This window comes from Lissotriton vulgaris, chromosome 9 (assembly GCF_964263255.1).
Source record: "Lissotriton vulgaris chromosome 9, aLisVul1.2, whole genome shotgun sequence".
Lineage (NCBI taxonomy): Eukaryota > Metazoa > Chordata > Amphibia > Caudata > Salamandridae > Lissotriton > Lissotriton vulgaris.
Genome location: NC_141697.1, coordinates 828,406,729 through 828,432,974, shown reverse-complemented (window position 1 = coordinate 828,432,974; position 26,246 = coordinate 828,406,729). Strand labels below are relative to the sequence as shown.

The 26,246-nt window shown below is 44.0% G+C and overlaps 1 pseudogene; it reads left to right on the top strand.

The window, feature by feature from the left end:
• LOC147692316 (uncharacterized) lies at positions 1-25,819 on the top strand (annotated as a pseudogene).
• The last annotated feature ends 427 nt before the right edge of the window (positions 25,820-26,246 follow it).

Here is a 26,246-nt window from a genome sequence, read left to right as displayed (position 1 = left end):
ATGCCGGTGACCTTGTTTATAGCGGAGGGCAATGTCACCCACGTAGAAGCCCTGTTGGATTTGGGAGCCACCGGAAACTATATGGATCTCGACTATGCTGCCTCCTTGGGAATCGCTTGGGAGAAGAAGGATGAGCCCGAAAACGTGAAAGCTGTCGATGGCTCTTCCTTGACATCAGGGCCTGTAACAACACATACGTTGCCTTTTCGCATGCAGCACGAGGAACACCTAGAGTACATCCAATTCGATTTGATTGCAGCTCCGCAATTTCGCCTCATCCTAGGCATGCCCTGGCTAAAGCTACATGACCCAGATGTGAGCTGGTCAGCTCGAACGGTGTTGCTAAACTCGCCCTACTGTAAGGAACATTGTTGTATCTTTTCCCCGGTGGCCTCAGGAAACGAAGAGATCCCTTGTGCGCATCACTTAGCCATGTCATGCGCTGACGTACCTAAGAGGGCAACCACTCTACCCGAGGAGTATCAGGAATACCGTTCGCTCTTTGACAAAAAGAAGGCTATCCGGTTACCCCCGCATCGTGTTTACGACTGTTGCATAGACCTTCTACCAGGAGCAGCGATACCCTGCAGCCGTGTCTATGCTCTACCAGAGAAAGAAAACCTGTACTTGCGGAACTATATAGATGAAAACCTGGCTTCCGGATTTATCCGTCATTCCACTTCACCTGCCTCATCCCCTTTATTTTTCATCCCGAAGAAAGACTGTGACGAGTTGAGACCCTGCATCGATTACAGAGCCTTGAATAATATCACTGTCAAGAATCGATACCCCCTCCCGTTAATATCTGTTTTGATGGATCAAATCAAGGGAGCCCGCTATTTCACCAAGTTGGACCTTCGTGGGGCTTACCATTTAGTCCGGGTAAAACAGGGCGACGAGTGGAAGACGGCATTCCGCACCAAGTTTGGTCTCTTTGAATATAGGGTAATGCCCTTCGGACTATGCAACGCCCCCGCCGCCTTCCAGTATTTCATGGATGAGGTGTTACGGGGATTGTTAGATACCATCTGCATGGTATATATCGACGATATACTCGTCTATTCTAAGACCCTACAGGAACACGTTAAACACGTCACGGAAGTACTAGGACGCCTACAACAACATGAATTATACGCTAAACTTGAAAAATGTCTATTTCATGTCACAGAGGTATCTTTTCTAGGTTACGTGATCAATGCCAGCAGCTTTCAAATGGAAAATGGAAAGGTGGAGGCCATCAAAAACTGGGCTACGCCTCAGGGTGTTAAATCAGTGCAGAGCTTTTTAGGTTTTGCAAATTATTACTGGAGGTTCATAAAAGACTTTTCCAAAATCATCCATCCCATCTCCTGTCTACTACGGAAAAACGTTCCATTCAAGTGGAGTGAGGAAGCAGACCTGTCCTTCCGCACCCTTAAGAAGAGATTCACTCAAGCCCCCATTTTGCGCCATCCTGATGCTCAACTCCCGTTTATCCTGGAAACAGATGCATCGCAATACGCTTTGGGAGGGGTTCTCTCGCAAAGACATCCAACAACAGGACAAATACATCCAGTTGCTTACTACTCCAAGAAATTGAGCCCTAGTGAGATCAATTACTCTATCACGGACAAAGAATTACTCGCCATCAAAAGAGGTTGTGAGGAATGGAGGCACTACTTGTTGGGAGCCCGGCATACTATTGAAATATACATGGATCACAGGAACTTGTTGTTCTTGAAAACTGCTAAGGCCCTAACGCCGAGACAACTAAGATGGACACTCTTTTTCTCGGACTATGATTTCGTAATCAAGTATCGCCCCGGCACTCAAAACGGAAAGGCCGATGCCCTTTCCCGGAACATGGACACCACGGAACAAGAATCCACTGTCCACAATGAACCGCCGTCGATCTTGTCAGAGGGATCCTTTCCCGAAGGCACCATTGCCTTGCTCACGTCCACTGACTTTCTCGAGGACATCAAGGTGTCGTTAACGGACGTTGATATCCCTGCCTGGCTTCAGGAAGAACCCCAAGGGCGATCGCAGAACAACGACCTATTATATTACCAACATGCCTTGTACGTCCCGGACCCTGGCCTACAGATGCAGGTACTCACGTGGTCTCATGATTCAGTGTTGGGAGGTCATTGGGGTGTGTATAAAACCATTGCCACCATAGAACGGTCCTTCTGGTGGCCCTCGCTAAGAAACAATGTTAAAAAATATGTCAGGAATTGTTCGGTGTGCGCACAGAGTAAGGCGGTACATAATCGACCTGCGGGATTACTCCGCCCAATTCCTATTCCCCCCAAACCATGGCACACGGTCTCTATGGACTTTATTGTGGAAATGCCCTTGTGCCAGGGAAAAACATCGATCCTGGTGCTCGTAGATCACTTGACCAAAATGGGCCATTTCGTACCGTTGGAGGGGTTACCTACATCAGCAGAACTGGCACTCTTGATCCTTCAACACCTTGTGAGGGCTCATGGCATCCCGAGCGTCTTCATTACAGACAGAGGTTCACAGTTTACATCCCGTTTCTGGAAGGCTCTCTGCAAAACGTTAGCTATCGATGCCAGGCTCTCGACAAGTTACCACCCGCAGACGGACGGAAAAACAGAGCGCCTCAACCAGACTATCGAACAGTATCTGCGTTGTTTTTCTCTGCAGAACTCGACTGACTGGGTCACCCTACTGTGGATGGCAGAATTTACCTACAACAACACTGACCACTCCACCCTGGGCTGCTCCCCGTTCTTTTGCCTTTTGGGATATCACCCAAACATCCTCCCTTTTGAATGGCCTGTGTCATCGAGCCTGCCTAGTATTCAGGAACACCATGCTCATCTGCATGCGGTTCGGATCGACGCGATTCATCACCTGTCGGCTGCACAAGCATCACAGAAAAGAGGTGCGGACAAGAAATGCAATCCGGAGCCGGTGTACAAGGTGGGGGACAAGGTATGGCTTTCCACGAGGTATATCCATCTCCGGGGTGTAAACAAGCTTAAGCCCAGATACATTAGTCCTTACAGTATCGAAGAGGTTATCAACCCCGTAGCCATGAGAGTAGCCATTCCCCCTACCTGGCACATCCACCCTGTTTTTCATGTATCCCTTCTCCAGCCTTGTCCCTTGGATACTAGATTGCCCGTTCAACCCCCGCCGATACTGGTGGATGGGTTGGAAGAGTACGAAGTACAGGAACTGTTGGATTCTAGGCTATACAGGGGTAGGGTTCAGTACCTGGTGCATTGGAAAGGGTTTGGTATCGAGGACAGAACCTGGGAGCCTGCGCACAATCTCCATTGTCCGGAGTTGGTGGATCGCTTCCACCAGAGGAATCCGGGTAAACCGGGTCGACCGCCGAGTCGGCAGTCCTTGAGAGGGGGCTCTGTAGCGCTACTGTCCTCTCGGGGTCAAAACGGAGCAGCAAAACGAAGAAACCGCCACGGCACTACAACTCCCAGAATGACCTGGGTTCGGGCAAACCGGAAGTCGTGCGTGGGAACAGCGTTATAAGCACCTCTCCGACATTACCCGGTGCTTGTCAATCCTTTCATGACTTTAGAGAGAGAGAGAGAGTAAGCCTGTGTACATTGTGTAAATTGTAGCGGACGCTTTCCTTCCCGCTCGGAGGACGCCGAGCCCAGCAGTAGCGGACGCTTTCCTTCCCGCTCGGAGGACGCCGAGCCCAGCAGTAGCGGACGCTTTCCTTCCCGCTCGGAGGACGCCGAGCCCAGCAGCAGCGGACGCTTTCCTTCCCGCTCGGAGGACGCCGAGCCCAGCAGCAGCGGACGCTTTCCTTCCCGATCGGAGGATGCCGAGCCCAGCAGTAGCGGACGCTTTCCTTCCCGCTCGGAGGACGCCGAGCCCAGCAGTAGCGGACGCTTTCCTTCCCGCTTGGAGGAAGCCGAGACTTGCCGTACCAAACACTTAGAGGTAGGCATTGTTGTTTAGCACGGCCGTGCTAGAGAAACTATTCAAACTTTGCAGAAGCAATTCCTGTGGAGTCCCCAGCCTTTTATTTTCTTTCTTTGGACTTTCGCTTCCTGCCTGCAGTGACTGTAACTACCAGGCTTAAAAGGTATATTGGAAATCCTTTGTAACTTAGGAGTAGGGAATGGACATATGAGGCTCCAGCCTGTCGACCCCCTACTACACTGACCAGAATCCTTTTGGGCACGTACCACGTAATATCCTGTAAGTATAGGTTTTTTCCTTAAAACATATACAGCGAAAGGCATGTCCCATGCAGGCTAACGGTCTGTCCTCTTGTGTTTCCCCAGTTGTGTTGTGACTTGAAGACCGCCTTACCTCAGACCAGACCAAGAGGGGTATCTTCATAACAACGTCCTCCTTCGTTGTTCCCTCCCTTTTTTTGGAGTGCCGTCTGTCCCTTGTGTGTGTTTCATGCGGGGAGAGCGGGCATTGTGGGGAACTGGGAGACTTTTCCTCGCGCTGTGGTCCCCGCTGGCTAGTACCTGAAGGTTAGTGGCTTGTGTATTCTCTTCTTGGGATATCTGGTCGCTGCTAACCGCGACACAAATACATTTACCTGTTTTTTAATCCTCAGGTGTATGGCAAATTCCTAAATCGAGGGCAGATGCCTCAAAGCTTCATCAGTTTTACAAAGCTGCATGCAGAAAGTGCTGCTCAATGAATAGACAATACTTAAATCATTATTGACATGGCACTCAAAACAAAAATTACTGGTGGTACCAGTAAGATGTTGTTCCTGTGGCAAACTTAATTAGACCACTTTTCTATGCTGTATCTGAGGGGACAGGCCAGCTTTCATCTTTCTTCCCAGGTCAGAAGTTCAGGACCTACTTTCCTAAACCCATTCTTTAACCCCCCCTCTGCCCCTCACACATTTACTACTTATAAGTATACTTATTCATGTGAAGAGTCTGCAGTCAGAGGAGGGTTTTTGGAGCGGAGCGGATGTGATCTCTGCACAAGAAAGATATGAGAAGCGTAGTTCACATGTCTTCATTACCATAAAACAGTTTGTGCTTCTGTTCCCATAGCATATCCATTGAGTTCATAAGGATTCCATTGTTGCGGTTTTCTATTGCCTTTTCATTCTTAAAGGTCTCCAAATGAGAATGAGCAGGTCTGCTCTGGTCCCAGCTAAAGGGCTCTAATGGGAAGTCTGGTGACAACAAACGGGCCTGATGGCATACACCACTCCAAGGATTACCTTACACTTGTGCAACACTTGCACTCTGTAGGTACGTTGCCCCGTTTTACAACTTGAGTGTAGGATCCTTTTAAGCACCAGATAGTTGTTGGCGGAGCAATCTCGTAACAAGTGGCCCAAGTCTACGGCAGGGCCATTGTTGTATTCTCTGCACTTATGTTTCTCTGTATCCCTTTAAGTCATGCATTCCATTTTCCCTGATGTCATTTTCCCCTATGTTCTGTCTTGTCAGTTAGCTCCTGCTTTCTGACGGGAACACCAGCTTTTCTCTATGGTGCTTAATAAACATGTGTTAAGCCTTTCATCTGTCTACTAACTTCATTTACAACACATGGCGACGATGAACAGGAGCTAAACAACCATAGAGGGAGAAGAACTCCACTGGTGAAAAGAACCACGCGAATTTCTGAAGAAACAGAGAAAACAACTCTAAAGAACCACGCAAGTCTTAAAAAAAAAAGAAAATATACTGCTACACATCTATTGAAACAGATAAGAAAGACATATTGCGTTTAGATGTGAAAACTGCAAGAATCTACGTTTTGAATTGAAACCTGCAAGTCTCCAAAGCAACTGGTGAGTTGGAGAAATCATTAACAAATCCTTGCCGTGTGTCTGGTTGTAACTTTGATTAACTTTGATGAACGTTAAGCTTAAAGGCTACACAGCCAGAGAAACGCCACGTTTGAGAAAGCTGCGCTTTTAAAAGAAAGAGAAATTCCTGTTGACTCTTAAAATTTTAAGGAGATGTAAACGTGACCTTTAGAGCGAAAACGGAGTGACTGGTGTAGCATTCATGCTCGAAATCTGACTTTATTTGTGTAATCCTGCCTAAACTGATAACCTCAACACAAACATATGTGTTGCATCTTTTGAAAAAACACACGAGCGCACTTCTCGAGCAGAGAAGCACAGGAGACACACGAGCGCACTTCTCGAGCAGAGAAGCACAGGAGACTCACCGTTCCATTTTCAACCATTGTTTTTTTTCGCAATCGAGCTGCGTCAACAAGAGAGCATCCAACAATGCAGGAAGTGATGTGCCAGCAGTGACGCGATCACGCAGCGTCCATCCGGACCACTGCGTATCCTAGCAACTGACATCGCGAGTGAGCAAAGTGCCGGCAGTGACGCAACCACGCAGCGTCCATCTTGGATTACCGCGTATCTTGGCAACAAACATCGCGAGTAGAGATTGTTACTCAACAGACATCGCGAGTAGAGATTGTTACTCGAAACAATTTACCGAGTAGCTTGAAAATCTCATTAAATCAAAACGAACGAAAGAAAAAGGAAGTGAAAGGGCAATAACTAATGTATACACAGAAGCTAAAGCTCGGATGAAAAAACAATACGCAAAAGAAGTAAATATTGTTATGGCGCGACACAAATTTTACACTCAGCCTCAAAGGAATGAAGAGTCTGTAGATCAGTTTGTGGCTAGACTACGTGAGTTGTCGATAAAATGCAGTTTTGGAGAAATAAGAGATGAAATGATAAGAGACCAGCTGATAGTACAGTGCCGAAACAAAAAGATGCAAGAAAAACTGTGGGCAGCAAAAAACCCAACCCTACAAATGGCCATTGACATAGCAAAAGTGGTTGAGGAATCGAATGCATGCATGAAAGAGATGGAAAAGAAAGATAACGCAAAAGGCAATGCTCAAGGCAATGATGTTTCGTGTGTTGACCATGACGAAGTTGCTGTTGTAAACAAGAGGAGTGTGGATCTGGGAGGAAGTAGTCAGAAAAAATTTAACAATACATTTTCAAGTAACGATAGAAATAGATTCCAAGGGAGAATGTGCAGTAGGTGTGGGAGTACTTTTCACAATTCAGACTTTAGGAGATGCTTTGCAATTGACAAGATGTGTAGGAAATGTGGGCGGAAAGGACATTTTGCGAAGATGTGTAGAAGTACAAACGTCGATAAAGTTGCTGTTGTTGAAAACAGGGATGAAGCAAGAGACTTCGTTAGTGTTGAAGGTGCGAACAAAATATTGTGTTTAGGTGGAGACGGTGTGAACGAGGGTGAGCCTGGGAGGAGGTTCAGACCAAAAGCCCTGTTCCTTATTGATAAAATTGAGGTTCAACTGATGGTTGACCCTGGATCGTTATGGACCATTATTCCCAAAGATATGTTCCAAACCAATTGGAAGGATGTGCAGTTGTCTCCTAGCGACATTAATGCCTGTGGTTTTCAGGGTGAAAGCATAGACGTGATTGGGTTTATGGTGTGTGTAATAACATTCAAGGATCGTTCGGCTGAAGGGAAGGTGTACGTAGCCAAGTCCGGTCCTGCAATTTTAGGATGGGGACAGCAGTATGACCTTGGGATAATAATAAATCCAAGAGCAGCACAACAGGTAATGGTAGTAGACAGCATAACCACGGATTCGATAGTGGAAGGGATGAATGGTTTGTTTGATGAGCATATAGGAGAGTTAAGGGGCTATGTGCATAAGATTGTGTTGAGGGATGATGCCATACCCATGCAACACAAAGTCAGAAAGGTTCCATTTATTGCACGTGAGGAAGTGAAGAAGATGTTAGAGGAAATGCTAGATCAGGGTGTGATAGAACAGATCGAAACGTCACCTTGGATTTCCCCCGTGGTTATTACAACCAAATCTGATGGGAAATTTCGTTTTTGTGTGGACCTTCGCACCCTGAACCAAAACATTGTTATAGATAATTTTCCTTTACCGAACATCAATGAGTTGGTCCTATCACTAAAAGGTGGGAAGTATTTTTCCAAGTTAGACCTTCGCAGCGCCTATCATCAGATAAAACTACACCAAGACTCTAAAGCACTTACAGCGTTCATAACAACCGAAGGAATATACCAATTCACGCGAATGCCTTTTGGACTTGCCTCTGCAGCTGGGGTATTTCAGAGGATGATGGGTGTTGTACTAAAAGGGGTGCACAATGTTGTGTATTTTCAGGACGATGTTCTGATATTTGGGGCGACTGTCGAAGAACATAATGTGATTTTGAAAACTGTTTTAGAAAGGATGGAACAAGCGGGTTTAACTCTCAAGAAAGAGAAATGTAAATTTGCAGTGGAGGAGGTTGAATATCTTGGGGATACATTGTCTGTGGATGGTGTAAAACCCAAGAGAGATTTATTAGACTCCATTAGAAATGCACCATCTCCATGTGATAAGGATCAGTTGAGGTCTTTCCTCGGCCTCATCGAGTACTACGCTAAGTTTGTAAGGGATTTTGCAGAGAAAACCGAAAAGATCAAGGTGCTGTTGAGGAGTGGTTGTAAGTTTGTGTGGGGTGTGGAACAAGATGAGTGCTTCAAAAGAATCAAGGTGGAAATTTGTGAGGCGGGTATTCTGACACCGTTTGACACCAACCGTAAGTCAGTTCTGACAGTGGATGCAAGTGCTGTTGGTGTTGGTGCGGTCCTAGCTCAAGTACACGATTCTGGTCTTAAAACTGTAGCGTTTGCCTCAAGGACACTTACTACAGCCGAGAGAAATTACTCTATAATCGAGCGTGAGGCTTTGGCCGCAGCATGGGGTTGCGAGTATTATAGAATGTACCTGTGGGGGTTTAAATTTGCATTATTGACAGACCACAAACCCCTGGTCAAAATACTTTCGCCTGGTGGCGCTGGTAAAGGCTCCGCCAGGTTAGCGAGACTCGCCGCCAGGATTCAAGAGTACTTGTACACCGTGGAATACATTCCCGGTTGGAAGAATTGCCAGGCGGATGGACTCTCTAGACTTCCACTACCTTGGGAGAGGGTAGACAAGTTAGGGGTTGAATCTCTCAACTCAGAGGGTTCTGTTGCTGCCGTAGATGAAGTTGTAGATATGTGTGCTGGAGCAATCAGTAGAAGTTTGTGGAACACTTCAATGATTAAAGATGCAGTGCTGTGTGAAGTCAAAGATTTGATAGCGAAGGGTCCAAGGAGAGAGAGTTGTCTATCTCCCGCACTTCGTCCTTATGTGAAGGTTCTGGATCAATTGTCTATCTTGGACAATGAGGGATTCATGATCTTAATGGATGACAAATTCATTCCTCCACAAGATGTGCGATTTACCTTGTTTAAGCTGGGTCATGAGGGCCATTTAGGGCAGTCCCTTACCAAGAGGAGAATTAGGGACAATTTTTGGTGGCCCGGAATGGACTCCGAAATCTCGCAGTGGGTGGAGAGATGTACTGATTGCTTAGAAAGTGAAAAGAGACTTAAGGTGGGTAGCCATACTGGTTGTGGCTCAATAACTGATCCCAAGTGCCCTTGGCACACCATATGTCTCGACTTCATTGGCCCATTCCACCAGTTGAACCAGGATTTGAAGTTTGGGCTGGTGGTAGTTGATGTCTCATCCAAATGGTTAGTAGTCAAATTCATGAGGGAGATCACTACGAGCAGCACTATTGCCGTACTGGGTGAGATTTTTAGGGAGGAAGGCTTCCCCACAAAGATTATTACTGATAATGGGACGCAGCTCACCTCCTTGGAGATGGCTAACTTCTTGGGAAGATGTGGGATCATTCACTCAAGGACCTCACTTTACAACCCCCAGGGAAATGGCATAGTGGAGAGGGCCAACCGAATGGTTAAAGGTGCCATTCAGATGGCGATTTCTTCCCGGTTAGATGTAAAGAGTCTGGTTAATGACCTGGTGTGGGCCTACAGGACCACTGAAAATGGTGTGACTGGTTTGGTCCCGTTTTCTGTCATGAGGGGACGTTCAGCGGGTACCAAACTTGTGGCTGCATGGATGAAGGAACTCCTGAACGCTGACCCCCCTGCCAGTCCTGGTGAGCCTGACATTGTTTGCAAATCTGATGGCGCGTGTAAGTTTGCTGTGAATGATTGGGTTAAAGTCAAGCCCGGTCGAGTGGGTGTCGGACTGACGAAGTTCAGGGGTCCATTTAAGGTGAAGTCTGTACACAAGAGATTTGTCACTTTATTTAACGGTGAAAGTTGGAACTTGAGGCGTGTGGCACTGTATAAGAAAGCCGAGCAAGAACCGGTGAGGTCCAGCGAGCACAGGGCAAGTGGCACCAATGAGTTTCGTACTAGTAGAACCCAGAGAGTGAGAAGACCCCCAGCCCATTTGCGTGACTTTGTTTGCAAGTAAGGTCTTTCCCTGTAACGAAGGGCATAGTCTTATTATGTTTTTTTTTTATGTTCCTCCATAGGAAGGGAAGAGGATATGTTGTATTCTCTGCACTTATGTTTCTCTGTATCCCTTTAAGTCATGCATTCCATTTTCCCTGATGTCATTTTCCCCTATGTTCTGTCTTGTCAGTTAGCTCCTGCTTTCTGATGGGAACACCAGCTTTTCTCTATGGTGCTTAATAAACAAGTGTTAAGCCTTTCATCTGTCTACTAACTTCATTTACAACAGCCATCCTCTAGGGACAATAGCTGAGAGGAGTAGTGGTGGGCACTGTTAGTTCGCTAATTGGTTTGGCCGGCCAACCTAGGACAGCCAAACCAACATGCACACTTACATTTCTCTAACCCAGCTGTGTTGTATTTCCATGTAGAGAAAAAACACAAACTCATATGCCTTGGAGAGAGTTCAACCAGTCCGCTCAGGCCAATCCTGGTGATGCTGTCATGCTGGGTAATAGCATAAGAGCAGCTTCGGGATTGGGTGTGCCGTCTCGGAGCTGGACTGCGCTCGTGGAAGAAGCTGGACAGCGGCAGGTAAGTCCATTTTTCTTTTATTAATTATCCGCTGCCTACCACTTTCTACTGAAAGCAGCCACCACTGGAGTAGAGGCTTCTACATTGAAAGTTCTAACACCAAATAATATTGAGTTTAAATAGATGAACCAATAAAAGATGTGTGTATGCTAACTCATACTGTCCGTCAGCTGCTAGCATTCTCATTTACTTCATTCTTCCTGATGGTCCTATTAGAAAGATTGTAACTGTTTACACGGGTGTGGAGTCACTCATGCTTTCATTCACACCTACAGTTTTCACAAAACAAGGTCTCTCACCACTGCAGTGTCCAGTTATCCATGCACTCCCGCTCCTGCTTGCTGCTCTCATGCTCTCCTGTTTTAAACCCTCCCTCAGGCTGTGTCATTCTCTCCCAGTTGTCTCCTGCAGTCTATCCAAAGGACTCACGTCCACTTCTCCCTGGAGTACTAATCGGGGAACTACTGCTGTCTACATGAGGGGAAAAGCTAGGCAGCCTGGAGCACCATTTGGCGTTGTGAGAGTAGTAAAAGGTAATCTAGAAAAACATTTACGGCTCGGCGAGTGCCTGAGGGAGCAGTGTTGGTCCCATTGCCAACACTGGTGATATGCTGACCCTCATATAATGGTTTTCCTTGGCAACAAGGCAACCATTGCATGATACCCAACCTTTGGAAAACTTTGGCCCCGTCACAAAAAGGGTCATTCTTGGCCATATGTGAGCACGCATGATATGTTGGCTACTTCTGGTAAAATGCTGGATTGGGTAAAATGATAGGAATTCCTGTCCTGTTGTTGGCTTCCATGATATGATGGTTTCTGTCTTTCGCATTTGCAAAGTTGTGATCGGCAGTAGGGTTTTGTATTTTATTTTTTAATGTTTTATTGGTACCTCAGTGGCTACTGCGCTGGGTACCCTAGTACCAGGCACTGATACCGGGGTATCTGCCACCCAATCTTCCTATTTTCTGTTTTTACCTGTTTTGAATTAAAGTGGGGTGTCCCAAAGGCAAAGGCATGCCTATCCTGACCCCTATGTGGCCTTTCATGTTTTTCCCTGTTCAGGACTAGAGGACTGAGATGGCTGACCCAAAATTCTCATTCTTGTGGCCAGCCAATCAGGATCCACCATTCCACTTTGAATGGGCCAATCGCAGAATATCTGGCATCAATGGTTCAGTTATTTTTAAGTTTTAACTGGTGTTTACCCTAACATAACGTACATTTGTAATGCACACGTTCAGCGAAAAGGTATCTTGTTGCTTATTAATAGATGTTTATTATTACCCAACTCAATGGTACTCATTTTATCAACCTCGGGATAAAAGGCTGAGTGGATTGGGATTTGAACCCGTTGCAGTGAGGTCATGTATAGACTCCTACAGTGGATGCATTAGTCCATGAAGACAGGAGACCAGCTCATCATGATCTCCATTTTGATGCTAATTTTGTCAGGACTCCACTCTGCAGGATTCGCACGCAGTAACAATGCTCCACCTCCGGACCTCCCGAACACCCCAAATGTAAAATCACAGGGTGTTCAAGTGATACGGCGAGGGAAAAAAACCCAAAGGGGAAAAACCCGGGAAGATAAAGGAAGGGGGCTGCAGGGAAAGGGAAGCTGAAAAACAGAATACACAGCAGATTAATATTACATATTAATTCTACTCTCTTTATATTCTCGCTAAGGAAGCATGAGATCACCTGTGCCTCTTTTGTTTTCTCTTCTTCCCTGCAGTGATCTCTCACAAGACACCTTCTCTTCCTATAGAATGCAACAACATACATTACCAACCACATTCAATAGTAAGGCTGCATGATCGTATGCATTACGTATTCTAGATACATACCCCCTATCATAAAGAAATGGCAGTAACCAATATACACCTTGGGTCCTCGTGAAACTTATGTAGCAGTTAGACTTCCAGAACCAATGAAAAGAAACATACATGAATGTTCGAAGGTCTCTAAGAATTGTTCTTTCCTGAATTATAACCTATAACAGATTACTTCATCTGAAACAGTAAGAGGAAAGATAAACACTAATGTCTCGCTTTAGGCTTCCCAAACACGGTAGAGCGTGGATCCTTACCACCTCTCTCCGCTTTGGTATTTGTATTCCACAGAGAAGGATTATGGCCCTTCTTCGTGACGGCAATGCAGAGATTATTCCCCCTGCATTCCGCCACTGAATCCACAATCGGACGTAGGTTAATTAAACACACAAAGTAAATACTGAGCCACTCGTATCCCGAATGAGCTCCGAATAAGGTGCCTAACCACAGCACACAAAGGTAGTAAAGTAAAAGTAAACAGGAACCGCTGCCATTTAACAGAGCAAACCGCTCTGAGCAAGAACAGCGCAGCAAACCATACCAGAATCCGGCGCCTCTTCTCCGGGCACGAGACTTCCTGCAACACAGCAAAGATACGGGAAACAGGACGAAAGGCGAGAGAAGCCGCTCTCGCTCCAGCAGTCAAAATCAGGTTCACCTTCCCTACGGACAAGTCGAGCTATATCCGGCCGACCATTAGGATCATGGGAGTTGTAGTCGTACCCCCCTAGGATCATGGGAAACGTAGTTCACTGGTCTAACATACAGGTAGGCGCAACTGGAAATCCTGACAAATTTCTCAAAAATGGCTGAACAGATTTACACCAAATAACCAAACGCAAGTTTTCTCTATTAAGTTCTAACATTTTGCTGATCAATTATGGTATAATTTCTGCATAACTTTCCATGATGAAGCCAAAGTGATTGCTTTTATAAAATGTTTTTAATGAAGCTGTACCAAGGCTATTAAAGAAAGGAAAAAATGCCTTTCCTATCGAAACTCTGTCCAAACTAGAACTAAATTGTGGTGGCTATGTAATAAATGTATGATATTCACCGGTCAATATGCCATAATATGGTGTATGGGTAGTGAAACTCAACCACACATTCTGTCTCAGTTTATGCTTAAGAAGTTGAATTCACAATGTTATGTGCCTATTTACAAAATACTTTTTTGCATTAGTAAATCACATATCTCCTTGTCAATTATTACAGCTATTCATTGATTGCCCTGCTACTGGTCTGAAAAATAAGAACATTTCAAAGTAAGAATGGTTGCTAAAAAGGTAAGTGGAACTTATATTTAAAAACCAAGTGAGTAGCAGCAACTTTGACCACATAACCCAAAACACCTAAATCTCTGGCACTTTCCCTTTGTGCTTCTCACCTGTATATCTCGGAAATAAGTTTCTGTTTACCAAATGCAGACCCTTAAAAAAAGAAGAAACGCCTACTGCATTGTAGGCCAGTTGAAGTACTAATCTGCAGTCATTAACAAAACCACTCAATATCCCTCTCAGTTTTCCCAGACCCTACTCAAAGCCACTGAGCTTCTTGCTCACTATACCATCACCCACTCACAACACATCCTAGTAACACTACTCGCCACTAAACATTTTTCTTCTTATTCCCTGCTGCTGGTAAATATTTGAGAATCAACAGGCAACTGTATTTCCATTATCTCAAGAAATTGTCAATCTAGTTAGGTGCCACTGGAATTATGCAGCTGAAGAGGACCAAATCATGGGGCACAGTTGACTAAATTATGTGGTAAGAAAAGGCAACTTTTGTAGACGAATACAGCACATTTTGTGACATATTTTTGCATTTATTATTTTGGCATTTTTATTGTTGTTGACACTGGCTTAGCAAAGGTTTTACTCCATTAGTACTACTTTAAAATTCAAATACAGCAATAGGCTATAGAAAGGTGACCCATCAACCTTTACAAAAGGATTTCCACTATGCAGCAACAGATTAGTAACTCTGCTCTATGCCACTCCACTGTGCGCCACTTTACGCAAATCCACTCTGTCACTCCAATACATGACACTATCTGCCACTCCATTCTACAACACTCTATTCCTCTCTTCATAATTCCACACTGCAACACTCCACACCACTAGCTAGTGCACAACATGGCTAAAACATATTGGCAAAGCCAATAGCTCTTCTATAGGCAAATATCATTGAAATGTCATATCACACACTTTGTGTTCAACTGCATTTTCTTTAAAAACAATGTACAAGTCAATGCCATAAACGCCTTGTACAAATGTGTTTAGTGAATTGTTTTTATAACTTCTAACATTAATGGAGTCTGGGGGACAATCAACACAGAAGGAATAGAACAATTACTGTTTTATCTGACAACTAATTGAATTTTGCACAATTGTGCAAGCAACCAAATGAATACAATTGCTATAAATTAATCAGAATGAATGCGACTTGTGTTCAATTAACATTCAAATTGAATTCTACTAGTCTTACTTAACTCTTGACAGTCATTGCCATTAGTCTTTAGATATTGCTCTTAAAGATACCACTGGTCTTTAATTAGCGGTCACAATAAATGAGACTAGCCTTAATTTTGCTCTTGAAATAGCACAATAGTGTTCAATTAACATTTACTTTAAATTCTGCTAGTCTTACTTGAGTCTTCACAATCATTGCCGTTAGTATTCAGATATTGCTCACAAAGAATACCACTAGTCTTCAAACAGTGGTCACAATCAATGAGACTAGCCTTCATTTTGCTCTTGAAAAAGCACAAGAGTTGCTAATAACCCTATCAGAATACTACTAAGCTTCAAATACTATTCTTCTGGAATACTACTAGTCTTCTTTTAGCAGTCAATTGAAGTGTTCATCATGTATTTGAAGGGAAGCTGAGTAGAACTAGTATTCCTCATTTGCATATTTTGCCTTGTTGGCATACTACTTAGTCTTCATACATACTAAATGAATACTACATTTTAATAGTAAATGAATACCAATGTAAACACTGAAATCACACTAAACGAAGAGCTTCCATTTTGGTGAGGGTAATGGGAGAATTGTAGGAAACTATTGAAAGACCAGGTGAAGAATCTAATACAAGAAATACAATGCCAGAATACCGGGAAGGTGTTAAATAGAAAAGAGGTTGAGGAGGTTTTTTACAGTTACTTCACAAATCTGTATAATGAGGACTTGGTGACTTTAGAAGAAGAGAGTGATAATTGGTTCAATCAGGGTTCAGTGGACTCTATGGAGGAGGAAAAAAACTTGATTTTAAATGCTCAAATCTAGATGGGGTAGGTGGAGCAGGCACCGAAGAAGAGCAAACGGGGACAAGCCCCCTGTTCAGATAGTCTGCCACTGGAAGTGTACAGTGTATTAGCGGCTACATTGATTCCGATTCTAACCAAACTGTTTAACGAGATCTTCATGGAGGGGCACCTCAATCAGAGTCCTGGTAAGAAGCCACAATCTATTAAATCCTGAAACCTGGGAAGAGTGAAAATAGTTGCGATTCTTACAGGCCGGTGCCACTTCTGACTAGTGATTATAAGATTTTCGCTAAAATCTTGGAGGAGAGACTCAATGGGGTCATGGGGGACCTCGTTCACGAAGACCAGAAGGGTTTTATATTAAACATATTTACTCACAATAGCCAGTAACCTCAGAAGACACTCATTTATAATGAAAATTGTATTAACGTCTGCTTTCTACACTAGTCACTTTCATCTGAACATTTGCCTCGAATTGCATAGAGGTTTGTGTTCAGAGATTAGGATGAGATCAATTGTCCAATTTACAGAGCCACTACGATGCTGTTAATAGTACTTCAGATGGCTCATCTTTCTTTATGAGGCAGCAGTGTGAAACAGGCAAACAGTATGATCTGCTCTGCATGAGTTTAGTTTCACCCTGCTGTTTTCTTTCTTGTGGTCATTTAGTTAGGCAAGCCCTTAATAGAAGGAACATGTAAGTAAGTAATTACATTTTGTTAGCTATGTACTTAATATATTACTGTAATCGTCTTCAAATTCATGTTATGCGGAGACAAAGCACTGCGATTTGGAATTAAATGGCGCAGTAATTTTAACAATCAATACCACCACACTCAACCATACGGAGGTTATTGTACCAAGACACTATTTGTTCATTCTCATGTCCCATCCTAATAGCCATGCGTATGTGGTGAATGCACAGAAGACACAAAATAATTAATGCTGTGGATACAAGCATTGCTCCAAAAGCGGGGAACTTTTAAAAGTCGCAGAAAGTCCTGTGCTATACGTTACCTAGTGCAGAATTCAATTAATTGATCCTTTTCTGCATGAGAGTAAACAGAACATTTCATTGAAGAAGCAGATGACAACATTATACAAAATATAGCACCAAAGAAAGTAAAAGAAGGATCCATGCAGACTTCAAGCACAGCAGATGAAATTGTCCCCAAAGGTAGAAATTATAAACTCCTTTTTTATTAGCTTGCATTAACAATTTGATGCATTAAAGTATATAGTTTGAAAGCGCATCACCTGCAAAAATGAAGGTCCTCATCAATCCACATTCGGACACAGAAATGTACTTGGTTACTGACTCATAATACATTTACAATCTAATTAAACATATGTTTCTTACTTAATGTACAACAACGTACTTTCTTTTGTTATAATTCTTCATACATCTCCTTCTGCATAGTAGTTTACATTGGATTCTGACAACAGTACAGCATTATCAGATTATACCCCACCAGTAGATGACACAGATGAAGATCCAATTGATACTGTTTGGGATATGCTTTGTAGCAGCTTAAAAGGTGAAATGGATGCTTAGACTTTGGGAAACGCTGCACTCTGGATTATCTGCCCGGGATTCTTAGAGGCTGATTGGGACATTCTGCCGACTTTGGGCAACGCTTTGCTGACGACCTTCGAGGTGCGGGACTGCGAGGACCAGCTTGCTCAGCGGCTTGTCATCTGCCGCAGCTGGGGCCTCTTCCAGCACCCTCCTCCCTGCTGTACTTAACGCCTCCCGGCCCCCGCTCCGCTGGAGCCGTTTGCAGGCGCAGACTTTGGGAAACGCTGCACTCTGGATTATCTGCCCGAGAATCTTAGAGGCTGATTGGGACATTCTGCCGACTTTGGGCAACGCTTTGCTGACGACCTTCGAGGTGCGGGACTGCGAGGACCAGCTTGCTCAGCGGCTTGTCATCTGCCGCAGCTGGGTCCTCTTCCCGCACCCTCCTCCATCTATTTAGTTACGCCCATAAGCGCGGCACGTGGGACGCGCGCGGGCACCGGGCGAAGCCCGGGCCAAAAGCGGGCCTGTTCTAGCCCGTTACAGACAGAGTAAGACCGGACCGGGCCACCCCTCTTGGCATTTGACTAGTGGCACCAGCGAACAATTGGCACCCACTCATTTTGGGAGGAGGACTATAGTGGAGCGAGGACTATGACAAGCCGGGAAACCAGGATTAAAGCCATGGCGTCAAGTACCATGGTGGCAGGTACTTTGGACAATTTTCTGCTCAGAGCAAACTCACTTGTGACTAACGATCTAACTATTTTAGAAAGAAGCCTCTCGCAGGGAATTGAAAGTGTTAGAAGATCCTCATTGGGTCTAATAGCTAATGCCAAAACCCCGGAAAAGGCCGGGGGGTTCTCCTACAGCTATCTTACACAGTATTGATCAAACAATAAACACTGTACTTCAAGAGCTTAGGTGCAGCCCCGTAATAGGTAGAGACCCCCTCCCTGTTTTTCCTGAGGTTAATCTTGTGTCATTACAAGATAACAGTGTGTCATCTGGAGCTGGACACGATTCTACAACTCCCCAGTCACAAGGAATTAGGGAAGGGGCTGTCCCAAAAAGGAAATGAGGGCCGCAGGTCAGGGGTGGAAAAAAGGCGAAATTAGACAAAGGGCCCACAATTTCTGAGTTTTTAGGTCCCATAGCATTTAAGGTGGTCCCACCAGTCAATAATGGTATTGCTAATCCACTACCCCAAATCTTGCCTGTGGCGCAGCAAACCACATTCAGATTTGGGGATGTAGTGAATGCTGGGGGTGACCAGCTAACCCATGCCCTTGGAAACATTCTGAAAACTTTGCTTGATCCCCTAGTTGCTAGACTTGACCGTATTGACCTTAGATTACAAACAATAGAAACGGCCACCGGGGGCATGGTGGACCATCTAAAATCTTTGGAAAGCGCGCAGAGGGCCGCTGAAGCCAATGGGGGTGGTGCTCTTCCATCCAACCTCCCTGTTTCACCATCCATCTCTGCCCAAAAAATCCCACCTGCCCCAGTACAGAACACTGTGTCTGCTGCATCGGCTAACTCTAATAGGTTGGTCAGTAAGGCTACGGTGAATGTTGAGAGGTCTAATGCTGATGGCAATAGAGAGAGGTTGAAAAAGGTAGTCAACTTACCCCCTAACGCCGCTCCTCACGTAGTGTTTATAACTGAAGTCCCAGAGCTCAATAACTCAGCAGTAGAATCTTTTGTGTCCCTGAAAATAAGTTGCTAACTGGTTAAACACCCATAGACCTCTGCCCCCTCATATCTCAAGTGAAATATTAATGGTCAGAAGGGTTCCGTGGGTGGGTTATACTAACAAAACAATCAAGGGCGATTGTATTCTGGTCAACTTTAGGAATCCTGGGATAGTCTTGCATATCTGCAACTGGCAGGGCAGAACGGCAGATACTGTATTCCAGACACTCCCATTGTTATTATTCTACCCACCTGTCAACATTCAACCTGAACCTGGGCTTGATGAGGGATGGGCAAGGGTGGGACCTAGGGGACACTACAGAGGGTTCCGGAGTAATCCTATGAGTCCTTTGTGCCCATCGACTACTCTCACGTTAACAGGTACAGTTGCCTGGATCAGGTAGACTGACTGCCCCATAAAGCCAGTCCTGGGGGCCGAGGTGGGGGGGAAGGGTGCTTCAATTCAGTGTAGTGGTCAGGAAATAGGCAATATGAGGTGCACACATCCAGGGATACCGGTGGTTGCTTCTCCTGGGTCTAATATTGACGGTCAGGGCATGGGGCAAGCACCCCTGTTTAATGTAGCTTCGCTTTCTATTGATGTAGAATCCACCTTGTGAACCCAAGGTTCCCCATCCGACTCCACACTATTAAAAATTATTTCGTGGAACGTGGCAGGCCTGCGTAACAAAATGGCCTGCCCTGAGTGGGGCTCTTTTATAGATACGAATGACGTTTGTCTATTTCAGGAAACCTGGGCAAGGGAAGAACAATTTCGATCTGGCTTTGCCTCATACTCTATCCCCGCAAGGTGGGGGGGAAAGGGTAGACCGCCGGGGGGATTAACAATTTGGGTGGGAGTTCATTTGGGCTGTAGAGTCAGAGTTAGGGATACAGCAACAGAGGATGTGCAATGTGTGGTTCTAGAGTGGCAGAATGGCTCTAGACTCGCTTTGGTCAATATCTATTCTGGACCTGTGAGTATTACATCTGAGTCCAGAACCATTGAAAAGCTCTCCGCCTTCATAGATGAGATTCCCCAAGGGGTTACATTTGTGATAGGCGGAGACCTCAATTCTCATTTTGAGCCGCTTGTGGGCCTGTTGGATGGTGCAAACCAGGAAGAGGATGAGCACTGGAAAATCCCCCAAGTTGTCGGTCCCCCTACAAGGTCATGGGCACCACTGGCCGTACAAATTATGACCCTGACACTGAATCATTCAATCAGGGCCTGTAACGGCCGTGTAAAATCAGATATCCCTTCAAGGTGCACTTATAATAAACCTGGCCAGGAGTCACGCCTGGATTATATTTTTGTGGAGAGCTGTGCTTGGCACAAGGTCCATGATTTTAGGGTGATACCTAGGGGAGAAAGTGATCATAAAGCGCTGATCTTAGACTTTTTATCCCCCAGTATCTCCAAAGAAGCCCGCATCGAAGAATGCGGACCAGCTAATAGGGTGATTTTATCAAGCAACAGGCGTAGGGTTAGATGGGATAAATTAGTCACCCATCCAGACCAAGTGGTGGAGCTATATGCTCTGGTGGTGCCAGTTTTATAAGCCTCTGGTGCACTGAAGCTGCAGCACCCCTCGCCTAAAGTATATATAAGGCTAGGTGATCGTAACAAGGAACTAGCTATTACCCTACCTGAGATCTTAAACCCCCCAGGCTCTAGAGGGAGAAGTGCCGGTAATAAACCTAACTGGTACAATAAGGCCTGTAGATCTGCGAAAACTGAACTCCTCGAGGCCCTGAAACAAAATAATAACAGGGAACTGATAAAGCAAAGGAGGACAGTGTATCAGCAGTTAATTTATCATGCCACGGTTGAGTGGGGGAATGAGAATTGGGAAAATGTAACATCTGCATTGGCAGTAAGAGACGCTCGAAAGTTCTGGCAAATCGTGAGCACAGGGTCGGCTGATCCTGCTTCGGGAGTAGCACCTATCATCACTGTGGAGGTGTGGGAAGAACATTTTCATACCTTGTATCAGGGGGATAACTCTACAGAGGACCTGGCTCTAGGAGGTTCCGTGCAGGGTTTTTTGGCTGATAAGACCGAGCTGGTTTTTACTGAGGGAGAAGTTAGGGATGCCATCTCCAAACTCCCTTCTGGTAAAGCCCCAGGGCTGGATAAAGTGCCTGGGTATCTTTTGAAACACGAACCCAGGGTCTGGGCCCCCTATCTAATGGTTATTTTCAATGCAATTTTGGGGGGATGGCGGTCCCAAGTACTTGGCTGGGAGCAGAGATAGTCCCTATCTTCAAGAAGGGCTCACCACTGCTCCCAGCCAACTACGGGCCAATCAGCCTCATCGATGTGTCGCAAAAACTTTTCACGAGGTTGATTCTAGACAGCCTCTTAGATTGGATGGAAGAATCCGACATCCTAAGCCCTTACCAAGCTGGGTTCAGAAAGAATGTATCCACCACGGACCAGATTTTTCGATTAACCATGCTTTTCTGGAAAAGTGTAAAGATCGAGGGCGGCTCACTCTACACTGTTTTTGTGGACCTTCGTACGGCCTTCGATCTAGTCCCTTGCCAGAAACTGTGGAGTGTGCTTTCGGAACTGGGTATTCCTCCCCCTCTTCTGAAAATGATAATTCGACTCCACACTGAGAATGTTGCACAAGTTAGGTGTGGGAAAGATGGTACCTTGTCAGCCAGATTCCCCGTTGGCAGGGGGGTAAGACAGGGTTGCGTTTTGGCGCCAACCCTGTTCTGCCTCTATGTCAACGGGGTAATCGCCCACCTGAATGCAGTTCACGATAGCGACGCTCCAAAGCTTGCTGGGTCCGGGATCTCTGCGATTATGTTCGCAGACGATACCCTATTACTCTCTAAGACCCCTATTGGTATCCAGCAAGTCCTGGACGGCTTTGTGTCTTTCTGTGAGGATCGGGGGTTAGAAATAAACGCTCTGAAAACAAAATTCATGATTTTTAACCCTCTGAGAACTACACGGCCGAACCCCGCGATAGGTGGAGTCCGGCTTGAAAGAGTTCAGACGTTCGAGTATCTGGGTCCTACCCTTAATGAAAATATGACCTGGGTACAACATCAGATAAAATCCCAAATAAAGCTCGCTCAAAAAGCGGGAGCCATTCTGAAGTTTTTAAATAAATCCTTTGTTAAACCCATTGGCCCTCCGCTGGAAATCTATAAATTGCAGGCATGCAGGCGGTTATCTATGGCGGTGAATTGTGGGGGTCATAGCTGTGCAACCGCGATCGCCGTCACAGAGAACACATTTTTAAGACAGTTGGCATCATTGCCCCCTACCACACCACTGCTCCCGCTCAGGTTTGATCTGGGCCTTAGACCCATAGATGAGGAACTGGACTTCAAACCCCTAACTTTCTGGAGGCTACTCTGGGTAACCCCAGAGCTCAAGAACTACAGGCAAGAGCTTGAAGAGGTCTTAAGTCTTCCGAATGCACGGAAATTTCCTTGGTAGAAATTTGTAAGAGAGGAATTTGAGAGACTAGGCCTCTCGTCTATGTGGTCTGACCCGGGGCATGCTTGTAGAAACTTATTGCGCAAGTGCCTGGTGAATTTGTACCATGAATCTAACCTTACTGCTTGCATATCGAATGTCAAAACTGGTACTCTATCTAGCACGTTTTTTATGATTAAAGATTTTTACAAATTTAAGTCAGTATTCGACGATGTTAGTCCAGCTGTTTTTAGGAAGCTGTATCTCCAATGGAGACACGGCTCTTTGCCAATCAGAGCCCTTACGAGCAAGTGGAGCTTACCTACTGCTAAATACTGTCCTGCTTGTACCTCGGAGCTGGAAAATGAAATACATGTGGTGTTCTTCTGCCCTGGTTATCAGAAAGCTAGAAAGAAGTGGATCATTCCCATTTGTAAAAATTTGGAGATTAGGCACTGTATCCAAGCTCATAGAATACTTAAAACTGATCTTTCTCCCCTAATTGTTTTTGCTGTAACAAAATTTTTAGCAGCCATGTGGAACATTAGAAGGAAATTTGTGAATATCGCTGGAAATAGGTTCTAGCAGATATACTTGTACAGTCGCTAGGGAGCTGGACTCTAACTCTAGCTGGGCAGGCACTTTAGCTGATCACGTATTTATTTATGCTGATTGTCATGCACTTAGCTGTGATGAAGTAGCTCCTAGGATATGTCATGATTGTAGTTTTTACTCTGTTTTAACGCAATGTATTAATTTTTAATTGTCTTTTTTAATGTAATTCTTTTATGACAACCTTGTCGAAATAAAGATGAAATGATGATGATTTCATTAATGACTCGGATTCTGGTTTTAAACAACTTATGGATCAAGTTGAATATACCATTCAAAATGATATGGAAGAAATTCAAATTTTTTCTGATCAATCTAATACCACAGATGAATCATAACCTATTTTTGAGGGCTCCAATAAATGCTTAGAGTGGTCATACTATTGCTTTGTTGCTTTATTATTTGTTTTCGCTTCAGTGATGAGGCAGCTGGCTATATGTTGAATCTCATCTATTTGCTCTTGCTACGTGATAATAGAATGTTCGAAACTATGTATCACCATCACAAATATGTCAAGAAAAGTATTAAGGCCCCAAATACTACTTACTATTGTGCCACTTGCTATACATATGGTGATAAAAACATTCAGACCTGTCCTAACCAACATCGTTTGAAAGATTTGATTCAAAGTGACTCTGTGTCTTATTTCATTCAGCATAGCCTAATTGCAAGGTTACAGTCTATGTTTAGGTGAAAACATGTTATAGAAAAGGTAAGGAAACATCGATTTGATCACTATATGAAGAATGAGAAACAAACAATGAAAGATGTATATGATGGGGAAATGTATTTGAATTTATTTGAGAGTGGATTCCTGAAAAACCCAAACAGCCTTTCATTTGCAATGAACACAGATGGTGTTCCTGTATTTAAAAGTTCCGAAATACCAATGTGGCCAGTGTACTTAATGGTAAAGAGGCTGCCTGTATCTCAAAGAAATCTGTGTGAAAATATATTAGTATATGGGATTTGGGCTTCCGCAAAAAAGCCAATAATGTGGTCTTTCTTAAAAACATTATATAAAGAAACTTGCACAGCTGGAAAGTGGAGTGTCATTCAAAGATCATAACAATTGTAGTTTTACTTGCCACGCTACAATCACATGTGATTTACCAGCGCGTTGTCTTGTTTCAGACAGCACCTAGTTTAATGGGAAGTTTGGGTGCTGGCATTGTCTACAAGAGGGTGAAGTGACTGTTTCAGGAAAAGGGCACTGTAGTGTATTTCCTTACAATGCTGAAAAACCAAAAGGCCCACCAAGGACACTCGATACTACTAAATCGGATATAAACAGTGCAATAGCTAATATCGAGAGTGGACTTTCTGATTACAGTGTAAGAGTGATCAAAGGTCCCATGTGGTTCTTGTTTTTGAAACATTTTTGTGTAATCAGAGGATTTGTGATTGACTACATGCATGGTGTCTGTAGTGGCATTATGAAGTTGTTGATGACCATCTGGTTAACTAAAGTATATAGGAATCATTCATAATCTTTTTATGAAAAGGTCAAAGTGGTTAATGTCTATTTGAAACAGATAAAACCCACACTGGACGTTAGTGGAGTTCCAAGGTCTGTTGATGAACTATCATATTGGAAGGCCTCAAGAGTTTCCAAACTTTCTTTTTTTTTTTGGAATTCCAGTGTTAAAACATGTTTTAGATGGATCACGCTATTTACACTTTTGTGTACTTATGAAAGCAATTCATAAGCTATTAAATTATGCCATCAGCCGGGAAGATTTAAATATAGCAGAACAGTGTTTACTTTAGTTTGTGCAACTGTTTAATGATGTATACGAAAACAGATTTTTTACAATGAATGTTCATCAATTGGTCCATTTAGTAGATGGTGTGAGAGCAGCAGGGCCCATGTTTACTGCTAATTGTTTTGTTTTTGAAGATCTTAATGGTTTCCTTTTACAAAATGTGCATGGTACAGAAGGCATAGAAACACAAATTCTAGATGCAGTAAATATGATACAAGTAATACCTGTGTTAATGGAAAATCGTTTGCCTCCTGATAGTGCTGAGGCAGAATTTTACCAAAGTATGATGTGTTCATATAACAGAAAGAGAGAGCGATACTTAACAATAGAAAAATGCATTTACAGAGTTGGTTCTGCATACCCTTACAGCTTAACAGAGAATAAATATATATAGCAGTAATTCAGATAACTCATATTTTAGGCTCAGATGTAGTAGCTTATAACAAAGTATTTTTAGAACAGAGCAATCTTCATGATTACAGCTCAAATTACACTCGTATTCAGAGGTGAGACCAAAGTGTAATAAAATATGAAACAGAGCCTGGAGTGTTTGCATATGGCAGAGTCACTAGATACATTCAGTGTAAGCAGGCAGACGTGTCTGTTAACCTAGCACTCATGGTTCCACTTAAGTGTGACTCCTATGACATCAGGGAACCAGTTCATCTGGTAGTGGTAGATAACAACATCACAGCTATCAGGATACCGATGATAAAATGTGCCTGTTTTTACATTCAGGTAGAAAATGGATCATTTGTAAGTGAAATGCCAAATCGATTTGAAATAGAAGGCAAATCATGATAGAAAGTTCTCCTATATGCACGTCTCTTTTTATAGCACATTTAATTAGAAATAATCTTGATATGCATTCTTAGCCTGTGCTCCAAGGACACCTAGGGGTCCGCGACACCTACGCAGGGGTCCTAGACTGCTCATAAAAATAGTAATGTTGGCCAAATAATAAAGTGTATATCAATAAAGAAGGAAAATGTACAACTGAACAATCAAAAATGTTTTATAAATGTGCAGCTAATAATTCATTTGGTATCCTCACATTGATTTTTGGGAGCAGTGCAAGTACATCAAATATAATACAGTATGGCCAATGGGTGGTCTCAAATGAGTTTAGAAAAGCTTCAACCTTCCCATTAAAAGTAAAAAAAAAAATTGCATTTGCTTGTGAATTAAATAAAATATTTCATAGTTTGTGTATTTATTTGATGGATGC